General features: G+C 32.3%; 6 non-coding genes across 6 annotated transcripts; all 6 read left to right on the top strand.

Moving 5' to 3' along the window:
* Positions 1-3,435: 3,435 nt before the first annotated feature.
* On the top strand, positions 3,436-3,509 carry TRNAI-AAU (transfer RNA isoleucine (anticodon AAU)). The gene has a single exon. It is a non-coding gene; the product is annotated as a tRNA-Ile (tRNA).
* A 2,512-nt stretch (positions 3,510-6,021) lies between these two features.
* TRNAI-AAU (transfer RNA isoleucine (anticodon AAU)) lies at positions 6,022-6,095 on the top strand. The gene has a single exon. It is a non-coding gene; the product is annotated as a tRNA-Ile (tRNA).
* Positions 6,096-8,612: 2,517 nt separating this feature from the next.
* On the top strand, positions 8,613-8,686 carry TRNAI-AAU (transfer RNA isoleucine (anticodon AAU)). The gene has a single exon. It is a non-coding gene; the product is annotated as a tRNA-Ile (tRNA).
* Positions 8,687-9,475: 789 nt separating this feature from the next.
* TRNAI-AAU (transfer RNA isoleucine (anticodon AAU)) lies at positions 9,476-9,549 on the top strand. Its single transcript has one exon. It is a non-coding gene; the product is annotated as a tRNA-Ile (tRNA).
* Positions 9,550-12,064: 2,515 nt separating this feature from the next.
* TRNAI-AAU (transfer RNA isoleucine (anticodon AAU)) lies at positions 12,065-12,138 on the top strand. The gene has a single exon. It is a non-coding gene; the product is annotated as a tRNA-Ile (tRNA).
* Positions 12,139-13,787: 1,649 nt separating this feature from the next.
* TRNAI-AAU (transfer RNA isoleucine (anticodon AAU)) lies at positions 13,788-13,861 on the top strand. The gene has a single exon. It is a non-coding gene; the product is annotated as a tRNA-Ile (tRNA).
* Positions 13,862-13,968: the final 107 nt, after the last annotated feature.

Genomic DNA, 13,968 nt, shown 5'->3' with positions numbered 1-13,968 from the left:
ATGGTTAGAGCGTGGTGGTAATAACGCCAAGGTCACAGGTTCGATCCCTGTACAGGCCAAGTTTAATTGTTTGAAAAAAGATTAATTTTTCTTGTGTCTCATTTTTGACTGTTTATCACCTTGGATCAAACGATGCTTGAAGGATTGGATGAATACATTTGATATAGTTGTAGAATTAATTATTATTCTGAAAGCTCCTGGAATATCTATTAATTGTTCTACGTTCTAACACCAAGTAACTAAATCTCTTATTTATTGCAATTTATTGAGGTCATTTTTGTTTTGTCTTGTTGATGAAATATAAAAATAGTATGAATGTAAACAGCTGAATATAAGCTTTCCAACTATCCCGGGTTAACAATCAGTAGCACTTCATCATCTGCTATTTCTTCAATAGTATGCTATATATTTAGTGAGCCTATTAGTTTAGTCTTCAGAGCATAAAGTTAAAAATGCCAAGGACATACTTTCAATCCGTCTCCAAGCCAATACTTGATGCTCCTTTAATGTTGAAAATAGATGTATTTTCTTCTGTATCATGTGTATCTCTATATTTCCTTTGAGGGGAAGCTAATAGAATGATTAAATGAATCAATTGCATATAGGTGATGAATTGTTATTTATTGCTTAAACACATGGAAAAAACATTAATGGTTCTAAGTTCTAACACTAAGTATGAAAATCTCTTTTGTATTGTAAATTTTTTAAAGTCATATAAGTTTCTTCATGTTGATATTATATATTTATAACTTCATGGTAAACCTCTGAAGTTAAGCTTTCCAAATCTCCCGGGTTAACTATCATTAGCACTTCTTCATATGCTGGACTTCCAGTAATTTGTGCAAAATGTCTGTTAGCTCAGATGGTTAGAGCATGGTGCTAATAACGCCAAGGTCACAGGTTCGATCCCTGTACAGGCCAAGTTTAATTGTTTGTAAAAAGATAAATGTTTCTTGTGTCTCATTTTTGACTGTTTATCACCTTGGATCAAATGCTGCTTGAAGGATTGGATGAATACATTTGATATAGTTGTAGAATTAATTATTATTCTGAAAGCTCCTGAAATATCTATTAATAGTTCTAAGTTCTAACGCCAAGTAACTAAATCTCTTATTTATTGCAATTTATTGAGGTCATTTTTGTTTTGTCTTGTTGATGAAATATAAAGATAGTATGAATGTAAACAGCTGAATATAAGCTTTCCAACTATCCCGGGTTAACAATCGGTAGCACTTCATCATCTGCTATTTCTTCAATAGTATGCTATGTATTTATTGAGCCTATTAGTTTAGTCCGTAGAGCATAAAGTTAAAAATGCCAAGGACATACTTTCAATCAGTCTCCAAGCCAATACTTGATGCTCCTTTAATGTTGAAAATAGATGTATTTTCTTCTGTATAATGTGTATGTCTATATTTCCTTTGAGGGGAAGCTGATAGAATGTTTAGATGAATCAATTGCATATAGGTGATGAATTGTTATTTATTGCTAAAACACATGGAAAAAACATTAATGGTTCTAAGTTCTAACACTAAGTATGAAAATCTCTTTTGTATTGTAATTTTTCTAAAGTCATATTAGTTTCTTCATGTTGATAATTTATATTTATAACTTCATGGTACACCTCTGAAATGAAGCTTTCCAAATCTCCCGGGTTAACTATCATTAGCACTTCTTCATATGCTGGACTTCCAGGAATTTGTGCAAAATGGCCTGTTAGCTCAGATGGTTAGAGCGCGGTGCTAATAATGCCAAGGTCACAGGTCCGATCCCTGTACAGGCCAAGTTTAATTGTTTGTAAAAAGATACATTTTTCTTGTGTCTCATTTTTGACTGTTTATCACCTTGGAACAAAAGCTACTTGAAGGATTGGATGAATACATTTGATATAGTTGTAGAATTAATTATCATTCTGAAAGCTCCTGGAATATCTATAATTGTTCTAAGTTCTAACGCCAAGTAACTAAATCTCTTATTTATTGCAATTTATTGAGGTCATTTTTGTTTTGTCTTGTTGATGAAATATAAAGATAGTATGAATGTAAACAGCTGAATATAAGCTTTCCAACTATCCCGGGTTAACAATCAGTAGCACTTCATCATCTGCTATTTCTTCAATAGTATGCTATATATTTAGTGAGCCTATTAGTTTAGTCTTTAGAGCATAAAGTTAAAAATGCCAAGGACATACTTTCAATCAGTCTCCAAGCCAATAAGTGATGCTCCTTTAATGTTGAAAATAGATGTATTTTCTTCTGTATAATGTGTATGTCTATATTTCCTTTGAGGGGAAGCTGATAGAATGATTAGATGAATCAATTGCATATAGGCGATGAATTGTTATTTATTGCTAAAACACATGGAAAAAACATTAATGGTTCTAAGTTCTAACACTAAGTATGAAAATCTCTTTTGTATTGTAATTTTTCTAAAGTCATATTAGTTTCTTCATGTTGATAATTTATATTTATAACTTCATGGTACACCTCCGAAATTAAGCTTTCCAAATCTCCCGGGTTAACTATCATTAGCACTTCTTCATATGCTGGACTTCCAGGAATTTGTGCAAAATGGCCTGTTAGCTCAGATGGTTAGAGCGTGGTGCTAATAACGCCAAGGTCACAGGTTCGATACCTGTACAGGCCAAGTTTAATTGTTTGAAAAAAGATTAATTTTTCTTGTGTCTCATTTTTGACTGTTTATCACCTTGGATCAAACGCTGCTTGAAGGATTGGATGAATGCATTTGATATAGTTGTAGAATTAATTATTATTCTGAAAGCTCCTGGAATATCTATTAATGGTTCTAAGTTCTAACGCCAAGTAACTAAATCTCTTATTTATTGCAATTTATTGAGGTCATTTTTGTTTTGTCTTGTTGATGAAATATAAAGATAGTATGAATGCAAACAGCTGAATATAAGCTTTCCAACAATCCCGGGTTAACAATCGGTAGCACTTCATCATCTGCTATTTCTTCAATATTATGCTATATATTTAGTGAGCCTATTAGTTTAGTCTTTAGAGCATAAAGTTAACAATGCCAAGAACATACTTTCAATCAGTCTCCAAGCCAATACTTGATGCTGCTTTAATGTTGAAAATAGATGTATTTTCTTCTGTATAATGTGTATGTCTATATTTCCTTTGAGGGGAAGCTGATAGAATGATTAGATGAATCAATTGCATATAGGTGATGAATTGTTATTTATTGCTAAAACACATGGAAAAAACATTAATGGTTCTAAGTTCTAACACTAAGTATGAAAATCTCTTTTGTATTGTAATTTTTCTAAAGTCATATTAGTTTCTTCATGTTGATAATTTATATTTATAACTTCATGGTACACCTCTGAAATTAAGCTTTCCAAATCTCCCGGGTTAACTATCATTAGCACTTCTTCATATGCTGGACTTCCAGGAATTTGTGCAAAAAGGCCTGTTAGCTCAGATGGTTAGAGCGTGGTGCTAATAACGCCAAGGTCACAGGTTCGATCCCTGTACAGGCCAAGTTTAATTGTTTGAAAAAAGATTAATTTTTCTTGTGTCTCATTTTTGACTGTTTATCACCTTGGATCAAACGCTGCTTGAAGGATTGGATGAATGCATTTGATATAGTTGTAGAATTAATTATTATTCTGAAAGCTCCTGGAATATCTATTAATGGTTCTAAGTTCTAACGCCAAGTAACTAAATCTCTTATTTATTGCAATTTATTGAGGTCATTTTTGTTTTGTCTTGTTGATGAAATATAAAGATAGTATGAATGTAAACAGCTGAATATAAGGTTTCCAACAATCCCGGGTTAACAATCGGTAGCACTTCATCATCTGCTATTTCTTCAATAGTATGCTATATATTTAGTGAGCCTATTAGTTTAGTCTTTAGAGCATAAAGTTAACAATGCCAAGAACATACTTTCAATCAGTCTCTAAGCCAATACTTGATGCTCCTTTAATGTTGAAAATAGATGTATTTTCTTCAGTATCATTTGTATGTCTATATTTCCTTCGAGGGGAAGCTGACACAATGATTAGATGAATCAATTGCATATAGGTGATGAATTGTTATTTATTGCTAAAACACATGGAAAAAACATTAATGGCTCTAAGTTTTTACACTAAGTATGAAAATCTCTTTTGTATTGTAATTTTTCTAAAGTCATATTAGTTTCTTCATGTTGATAATTTATATTTATAACTTCATGGTACACCTCTGAAATGAAGCTTTCCAAATCTCCCGGGTTAACTATCATTAGCACTTCTTCATATGCTGGACTTCCAGGAATTTGTGCAAAATGGCCTGTTAGCTCAGATGGTTAGAGCGTGGTGCTAATAACGCCAAGGTCACAGGTCCGATCCCTGTACAGGCCAAGTTTAATTGTTTGTAAAAAGATAATTTCTTGTGTCTCATTTTTGACTGTTTATCACCTTGGATCAAAAGCTACTTGAAGGATTGGATGAATACATTTGATATAGTTGTAGAATTAATTATCATTCTGAAAGCTCCTGGAATATCTATAATTGGTTCTAAGTTCTAACGCCAAGTAACTAAATCTCTTATTTATTGCAATTTATTGAGGTCATTTTTGTTTTGTCTTGTTGATGAAATATAAAGGTAGTATGAATGTAAACAGCTGAATATAAGCTTTCCAACTATCCCGGGTTAACAATCAGTAGCACTTCATCATCTGCTATTTCTTCAATAGTATGCTATATATTTAGTGAGCCTATTAGTTTAGTCTTTAGAGCATAAAGTTAAAAATGCCAAGGACATACTTTCAATCAGTCTCCAAGCCAATAAGTGATGCTCCTTTAATGTTGAAAATAGATGTATTTTCTTCTGTATAATGTGTATGTCTATATTTCCTTTGAGGGGAAGCTGATAGAATGATTAGATGAATCAATTGCATATAGGTGATGAATTGTTATTTATTGCTAAAACACATGGAAAAAACATTAATGGTTCTAAGTTCTAACACTAAGTATGAAAATCTCTTTTGTATTGTAATTTTTCTAAAGTCATATTAGTTTCTTCATGTTGATAATTTATATTTATAACTTCATGGTACACCTCTGAAATGAAGCTTTCCAAATCTCCCGGGTTAACTATCATTAGCACTTCTTCATATGCTGGACTTCCAGTAATTTGTGCAAAATGGCCTGTTAGCTCAGATGGTTAGAGCGTGGTGCTAATAACGCCAAGGTCACAGGTCCGATCCCTGTACAGGCCAAGTTTAATTGTTTGTAAAAAGATACATTTTTCTTGTGTCTCATTTTTGACTGTTTATCACCTTGGATCAAAAGCTACTTGAAGGATTGGATAAATACATTTGATATAGTTGTAGAATTAATTATCATTCTGAAAGCTCCTGGAATATCTATAATTGGTTCTAAGTTCTAACGCCAAGTAACTAAATCTCTTATTTATTGCAATTTATTGAGGTCATTTTTGTTTTGTCTTGTTGATGAAATATAAAGATAGTATGAATGTAAACAGATGAATATAAGCTTTCCAACTATCCCGGGTTAACAATCAGTAGCACTTCATCATCTGCTATTTCTTCAATAGTATGCTATATATTTAGTGAGCCTATTAGTTTAGTCTTAAGAGCATAAAGTTAAAAATGCCAAGGACATACTTTCAATCAGTCTCCAAGCCAATAAGTGATGCTCCTTTAATGTTGAAAATAGATGTATTTTCTTCAGTATCATTTGTATGTCTATATTTCCTTCGAGGGGAAGCTGACACAATGATTAGATGAATCAATTGCATATAGGTGATGAATTGTTATTTATTGCTAAAACACATGGAAAAAACATTAATGGCTCTAAGTTCTAACACTAAGTATGAAAATCTCTTTTGTATTGTAATTTTTCTAAAGTCATATTAGTTTCTTCATGTTGATATTATATATTTATAACTTCATGGTAAACCTCCGAAATTAAGATTTCCAAATCTCCCGGGTTAACTATCATTAGCACTTCTTCATATGCTGGACTTCCAGGAATTTATGCAGACCGGCCTGTTAGCTCAGATGGTTAGAGCGTGGTGCTAATAACGCCAAGGTCACAGGTTCGATCCCTGTACAGGCCAAGTTTAATTGCTTGTAAAAAGATAAATGTTTCTTGTGTCTCATTTTTGACTGTTTATCACCTTGGATCAAATGCTGCTTGAAGGATTGGATGAATACATTTGATATAGTTGTAGAATTAATTATTATTCTGAAAGCTCCTGAAATATCTATTAATGGTTCTAAGTTCTAACGCCAAGTAACTAAATCTCTTATTTATTGCAATTTATTGAGGTCATTTTTGTTTTGTCTTGTTGATGAAATATAAAGATAGTATGAATGTAAACAGCTGAATATAAGCTTTCCAACTATCCCGGGTTAACAATCGGTAGCACTTCATCATCTGCTATTTCTTCAATAGTATGCTATGTATTTATTGAGCCTATTAGTTTAGTCTGTAGAGCATAAAGTTAAAAATGCCAAGGACATACTTTCAATCAGTCTCCAAGCCAATACTTGATGCTCCTTTAATGTTGAAAATAGATGTATTTTCTTCTGTATAATGTGTATGTCTATATTTCCTTTGAGGGGAAGCTGATAGAATGTTTAGATGAATCAATTGCATATAGGTGATGAATTGTTATTTATTGCTAAAACACATGGAAAAAACATTAATGGTTCTAAGTTCTAACACTAAGTATGAAAATCTCTTTTGTATTGTAATTTTTCTAAAGTCATATTAGTTTCTTCATGTTGATAATTTATATTTATAACTTCATGGTACACCTCTGAAATGAAGCTTTCCAAATCTCCCGGGTTAACTATCATTAGCACTTCTTCATATGCTGGACTTCCAGGAATTTGTGCAAAATGGCCTGTTAGCTCAGATGGTTAGTGCGTGGTGCTAATAACGCCAAGGTCACAGGTCCGATCCCTGTACAGGCCAAGTTTAATTGTTTGTAAAAAGATACATTTTTCTTGTGTCTCATTTTTGACTGTTTATCACCTTGGATCAAAAGCTACTTGAAGGATTGGATGAATACATTTGATATAGTTGTAGAATTAATTATCATTCTGAAAGCTCCTAGAATATCTATAATTGGTTCTAAGTTCTAACGCCAAGTAACTAAATCTCTTATTTATTGCAATTTATTGAGGTCATTTTTGTTTTGTCTTGTTGATGAAATATAAAGGTAGTATGAATGTAAACAGCTGAATATAAGCTTTCCAACTATCCCGGGTTAACAATCAGTAGCACTTCATCATCTGCTATTTCTTCAATAGTATGCTATATATTTAGTGAGCCTATTAGTTTAGTCTTTAGAGCATAAACTTAAAAATGCCAAGGACATACTTTCAATCAGTCTCCAAGCCAATAAGTGATGCTCCTTTAATGTTGAAAATAGATGTATTTTCTTCTGTATAATGTGTATGTCTATATTTCCTTTGAGGGGAAGCTGATAGAATGATTAGATGAATCAATTGCATATAGGTGATGAATTGTTATTTATTGCTAAAACACATGGAAAAAACATTAATGGTTCTAAGTTCTAACACTAAGTATGAAAATCTCTTTTGTATTGTAATTTTTCTAAAGTCATATTAGTTTCTTCATGTTGATAATTTATATTTATAACTTCATGGTACACCTCTGAAATGAAGCTTTCCAAATCTCCCGGGTTAACTATCATTAGCACTTCTTCATATGCTGGACTTCCAGTAATTTGTGCAAAATGGCCTGTTAGCTCAGATGGTTAGAGCGTGGTGCTAATAACGCCAAGGTCACAGGTCCGATCCCTGTACAGGCCAAGTTTAATTGTTTGTAAAAAGATACATTTTTCTTGTGTCTCATTTTTGACTGTTTATCACCTTGGATCAAAAGCTACTTGAAGGATTGGATAAATACATTTGATATAGTTGTAGAATTAATTATCATTCTGAAAGCTCCTGGAATATCTATAATTGGTTCTAAGTTCTAACGCCAAGTAACTAAATCTCTTATTTATTGCAATTTATTGAGGTCATTTTTGTTTTGTCGTGTTGATGAAATATAAAGATAGTATGAATGTAAACAGATGAATATAAGCTTTCCAACTATCCCGGGTTAACAATCAGTAGCACTTCATCATCTGCTATTTCTTCAATAGTATGCTATATATTTAGTGAGCCTATTAGTTTAGTCTTAAGAGCATAAAGTTAAAAATGCCAAGGACATACTTTCAATCAGTCTCCAAGCCAATAAGTGATGCTCCTTTAATGTTGAAAATAGATGTATTTTCTTCAGTATCATTTGTATGTCTATATTTCCTTCGAGGGGAAGCTGACACAATGATTAGATGAATCAATTGCATATAGGTGATGAATTGTTATTTATTGCTAAAACACATGGAAAAAAAACATTAATGGCTCTAAGTTCTAACACTAAGTATGAAAATCTCTTTTGTATTGTAATTTTTCTAAAGTCATATTAGTTTCTTCATGTTGATATTATATATTTATAACTTCATGGTAAACCTCCGAAATTAAGATTTCCAAATCTCCCGGGTTAACTATCATTAGCACTTCTTCATATGCTGGACTTCCAGGAATTTGTGCAGACCGGCCTGTTAGCTCAGATGGTTAGAGCGTGGTGCTAATAACGCCAAGGTCACAGGTTCGATCCCTGTACAGGCCAAGTTTAATTGTTTGAAAAAAGATTAATTTTTCTTGTGTCTCATTTTTGACTGTTTATCACCTTGGATCAAACGATGCTTGAAGGATTGGATGAATACATTTGATATAGTTGTAGAATTAATTATTATTCTGAAAGCTCCTGGAATATCTATTAATGGTTCTAAGTTCTAACACAAAGTAACTAAATCTCTTATCTATTGCAATTTATTGAGGTCATTTTTGTTTTGTCTTGTTGATGAAATATAAAAATAGTATGAATGTAAACAGCTGAATATAAGCTTTCCAACTATCCCGGGTTCACAATCAGTAGCACTTCATCATCTGCTATTTCTTCAATAGTATGCTATATATTTAGTGAGCCTATTAGTTTAGTCTTCAGAGCATAAAGTTAAAAATGCCAAGGACATACTTTCAATCCGTCTCCAAGCCAATACTTGATGCTCCTTTAATGTTGAAAATAGATGTATTTTCTTCTGTATCATGTGTATGTCTATATTTCCTTTGAGGGGAAGCTGATAGAATGATTAAATGAATCAATTGCATATAGGTGATGAATTGTTATTTATTGCTAAAACACATGGAAAAAACATTAATGGTTCTAAGTTCTAACACTAAGTATGAAAATCTCTTTTGTATTGTAATTTTTTTAAAGTCATATAAGTTTCTTCATGTTGATATTATATATTTATAACTTCATGGTAAACCTCCGAAGTTAAGCTTTCCAAATCTCCCGGGTTAACTATCATTAGCACTTTTTCATATGCTGGACTTCCAGTAATTTGTGCAAAATGGCCTGTTAGCTCAGATGGTTAGAGCGTGGTGCTAATAACGCCAAGGTCACAGGTTCGATCCCTGTACAGGCCAAGTTTAATTGTTTGTAAAAAGATAAATGTTTCTTGTGTCTCATTTTTGACTGTTTATCACCTTGGATCAAATGCTGCTTGAAGGATTGGATGAATACATTTGATATAGTTGTAGAATTAATTATTATTCTGAAAGCTCCTGAAATATCTATTAATGGTTCTAAATTCTAACGCCAAGTAACTAAATCTCTTATTTATTGCAATTTATTGAGGTCATTTTTGTTTTGTCTTGTTGATGAAATATAAAGATAGTATGAATGTAAACAGCTGAATATAAGCTTTCCAACTATCCCGGGTTAACAATCGGTAGCACTTCATCATCTGCTATTTCTTCAATAGTATGCTATGTATTTATTGAGCCTATTAGTTTAGTCTGTAGAGCATAAAGTTAAAAATGCCAAGGACATACTTTCAATCAGTCTCCAAGCCAATACTTGATGCTCCTTTAATGTTGAAAATAGATGTATTTTCTTCTGTATAATGTGTATGTCTATATTTCCTTTGAGGGGAAGCTGATAGAATGTTTAGATGAATCAATTGCATATAGGTGATGAATTGTTATTTATTGCTAAAACACATGGAAAAAACATTAATGGTTCTAAGTTCTAACACTAAGTATGAAAATCTCTTTTGTATTGTAATTTTTCTAAAGTCATATTAGTTTCTTCATGTTGATAATTTATATTTATAACTTCATGGTACACCTCTGAAATGAAGCTTTCCAAATCTCCCGGGTTAACTATCATTAGCACTTCTTCATATGCTGGACTTCCAGGAATTTGTGCAAAATGGCCTGTTAGCTCAGATGGTTAGAGCGTGGTGCTAATAACGCCAAGGTCACAGGTCCGATCCCTGTACAGGCCAAGTTTAATTGTTTGTAAAAAGATACATTTTTCTTGTGTCTCATTTTTGACTGTTTATCACCTTGGATCAAAAGCTACTTGAAGGATTGGATAAATACATTTGATATAGTTGTAGAATTAATTATCATTCTGAAAGCTCCTGGAATATCTATAATTGGTTCTAAGTTCTAACGCCAAGTAACTAAATCTCTTATTTATTGCAATTTATTGAGGTCATTTTTGTTTTGTCTTGTTGATGAAATATAAAGATAGTATGAATGTAAACAGCTGAATATAAGCTTTCCAACTATCCCGGGTTAACAATCAGTAGCACTTCATCATCTGCTATTTCTTCAATAGTATGCTATATATTTAGTGAGCCTATTAGTTTAGTCTTTAGAGCATAAAGTTAAAAATGCCAAGGAAATACTTTCAATCAGTCTCCAAGCCAATAAGTGATGCTCCTTTAATGTTGAAAATAGATGTATTTTATTCAGTATCATTTGTATGTCTATATTTCCTTCGAGGGGAAGCTGACACAATGATTAGATGAATCAATTGCATATAGGTGATGAATTGTTATTTATTGCTAAAACACATGGAAAAAACATTAATGGCTCTAAGTTCTAACACTAAGTATGAAAATCTCTTTTGTATTGTAATTTTTCTAAAGTCATATTAGTTTCTTCATGTTGATATTATATATTTATAACTTCATGGTAAACCTCCGAAATTAAGCTTTCCAAATCTCCCGGGTTAACTATCATTAGCACTTCTTTATATGCTGGACTTCCAGGAATTTGTGCAGACCGGCCTGTTAGCTCGGATGGTTAGAGCGTGGTGCTAATAACGCCAAGGTCACAGGTTCGATCCCTGTACAGGCCAAGTTTATTTGTTTGAAAAAAGATTAATTTTTCTTGTGTCTCATTTTTGACTGTTTATCACCTTGGATCAAACGATGCTTGAAGGATTGGATGAATACATTTGATATAGTTGTAGAATTAATTATTATTCTGAAAGCTCCTGGAATATCTATTAATGGTTCTAAGTTCTAACACCAAGTAACTAAATCTCTTATTTATTGCAATTTATTGAGGTCATTTTTGTTTTGTCTTGTTGATGAAATATAAAAATAGTATGAATGTAAACAGCTGAATATAAGCTTTCCAACTATCCCGGGTTAACAATCAGTAGCACTTCATCATCTGCTATTTCTTCAATAGTATGCTATATATTTAGTGAGCCTATTAGTTTAGTCTTCAGAGCATAAAGTTAAAAATGCCAAGGACATACTTTCAATCCGTCTCCAAGCCAATACTTGATGCTCCTTTAATGTTGAAAATAGATGTATTTTCTTCTGTATCATGTGTTTCTCTATATTTCCTTTGAGGGGAAGCTGATAGAATGATTAAATGAATCAATTGCATATAGGTGATGAATTGTTATTTATTGCTAAAACACATGGAAAAAACATTAATGGTTCTAAGTTCTAACACTAAGTATGAAAATCTCTTTTGTATTGTAATTTTTTTAAAGTCATATAAGTTTCTTCCTGTTGATATTATATATTTATAACTTCATGGTAAACCTCTGAAGTTAAGCTTTCCAAATCTCCCGGGTTAACTATCATTAGCACTTCTTCCTATGCTGGACTTCCAGTAACTTGTGCAAAATGGCCTGTTAGCTCAGATGGTTAGAGCGTGGTGCTAATAACGCCAAGGTCACAGGTTCGATCCCTGTACAGGCCAAGTTTAATTGTTTGTAAAAAGATAAATGTTTCTTGTGTCTCATTTTTGACTGTTTATCACCTTGGATCAAATGCTGCTTGAAGGATTGGATGAATACATTTGATATAGTTGTAGAATTAATTATTATTCTGAAAGCTCCTGAAATATCTATTAATGGTTCTAAGTTCTAACGCCAAGTAACTAATTCTCTTATTTATTGCAATTTATTGAGGTCATTTTTGTTTTGTCTTGTTGATGAAATATAAAGATAGTATGAATGTAAACAGCTGAATATAAGCTTTCCAACTATCCTGGGTTAACAATCGGTAGCACTTCATCATCTGCTATTTCTTCAATAGTATGCTATGTATTTATTAAGCCTATTAGTTTAGTCTGTAGAGCATAAAGTTAAAAATGCCAAGGACATACTTTCAATCAGTCTCCAAGCCAATATTTGATGCTCCTTTAATGTTGAAAATAGATGTATTTTCTTCTGTATAATGTGTATGTCTATATTTCCTTTGAGGGGAAGCTGATAGAATGTTTAGATGAATCAATTGCATATAGGTGATGAATTGTTATTTATTGCTAAAACACATGGAAAAAACATTAATGGTTCTAAGTTCTAACACTAAGTATGAAAATCTCTTTTGTATTGTAATTTTTCTAAAGTCATATTAGTTTCTTCATGTTGATAATTTATATTTATAACTTCATGGTACACCTCTGAAATGAAGCTTTCCAAATCTCCCGGGTTAACTATCATTAGCACTTCTTCATATGCTGGACTTCCAGGAATTTGTGCAAAATGGCCTGTTAGCTCAGATGGTTAGAGCGTGGTGCTAATAACGCCAAGGTCACAGGTCCGATCCCTGTACAGGCCAAGTTTAATTGTTTGTAAAAAGATAATTTCTTGTGTCTCATTTTTGACTGTTTATCACCTTGGATCAAAAGCTACTTGAAGGATTGGATGAATACATTTGATATAGTTGTAGAATTAATTATCATTCTGAAAGCTCCTGGAATATCTATAATTGGTTCTAAGTTCTAACGCCAAGTAACTAAATCTCTTATTTATTGCAATTTATTGAGGTCATTTTTGTTTTGTCTTGTTGATGAAATATAAAGATAGTATGAATGAAAACAGCTGAATATAAGCTTTCCAACTATCCCGGGTTAACAATCAGTAGCACTTCATCATCTGCTATTTCTTCAATAGTATGCTATATATTTAGTGAGCCTATTAGTTTAGTCTTTAGAGCATAAAGTTAAAAATGCCAAGGACATACTTTCAATCAGTCTCCAAGCCAATAAGTGATGCTCCTTTAATGTTGAAAATAGATGTATTTTATTCAGTATCATTTGTATGTCTATATTTCCTTCGAGGGGAAGCTGACACAATGATTAGATGAATCAATTGCATATAGGTGATGAATTGTTATTTATTGCTAAAACACATGGAAAAAACATTAATGGCTCTAAGTTCTAACACTAAGTATGAAAATCTCTTTTGTATTGTAATTTTTCTAAAGTCATATTAGTTTCTTCATGTTGATATTATATATGTATAACTTCATGGTAAACCTCCGAAATTAAGCTTTCCAAATCTCCCGGGTTAACTATCATTAGCACTTCTTCATATGCTGGACTTCCAGGAATTTGTGCAGACCGGCCTGTTAGCTCAGATGGTTAGAGCGTGGTGCTAATAACGCCAAGGTCACAGGTTCGATCCCTGTACAGGCCAAGTTTAATTGTTTGAAAAAAGATTAATTTTTCTTGTGTCTCATTTTTGACTGTTTATCACCTTGGATCAAACGATGCTTGAAGGATTGGATGAATACATTTGATATA

This window comes from Lissotriton vulgaris, chromosome 4_1 (genome assembly GCF_964263255.1).
Source record: "Lissotriton vulgaris chromosome 4_1, aLisVul1.2, whole genome shotgun sequence".
NCBI classification, from domain to species: Eukaryota; Metazoa; Chordata; class Amphibia; order Caudata; family Salamandridae; genus Lissotriton; species Lissotriton vulgaris.
The sequence above is the reverse complement of the archived record's forward strand: the minus strand, read 5'-3'. Positions and strand labels throughout refer to the sequence as shown.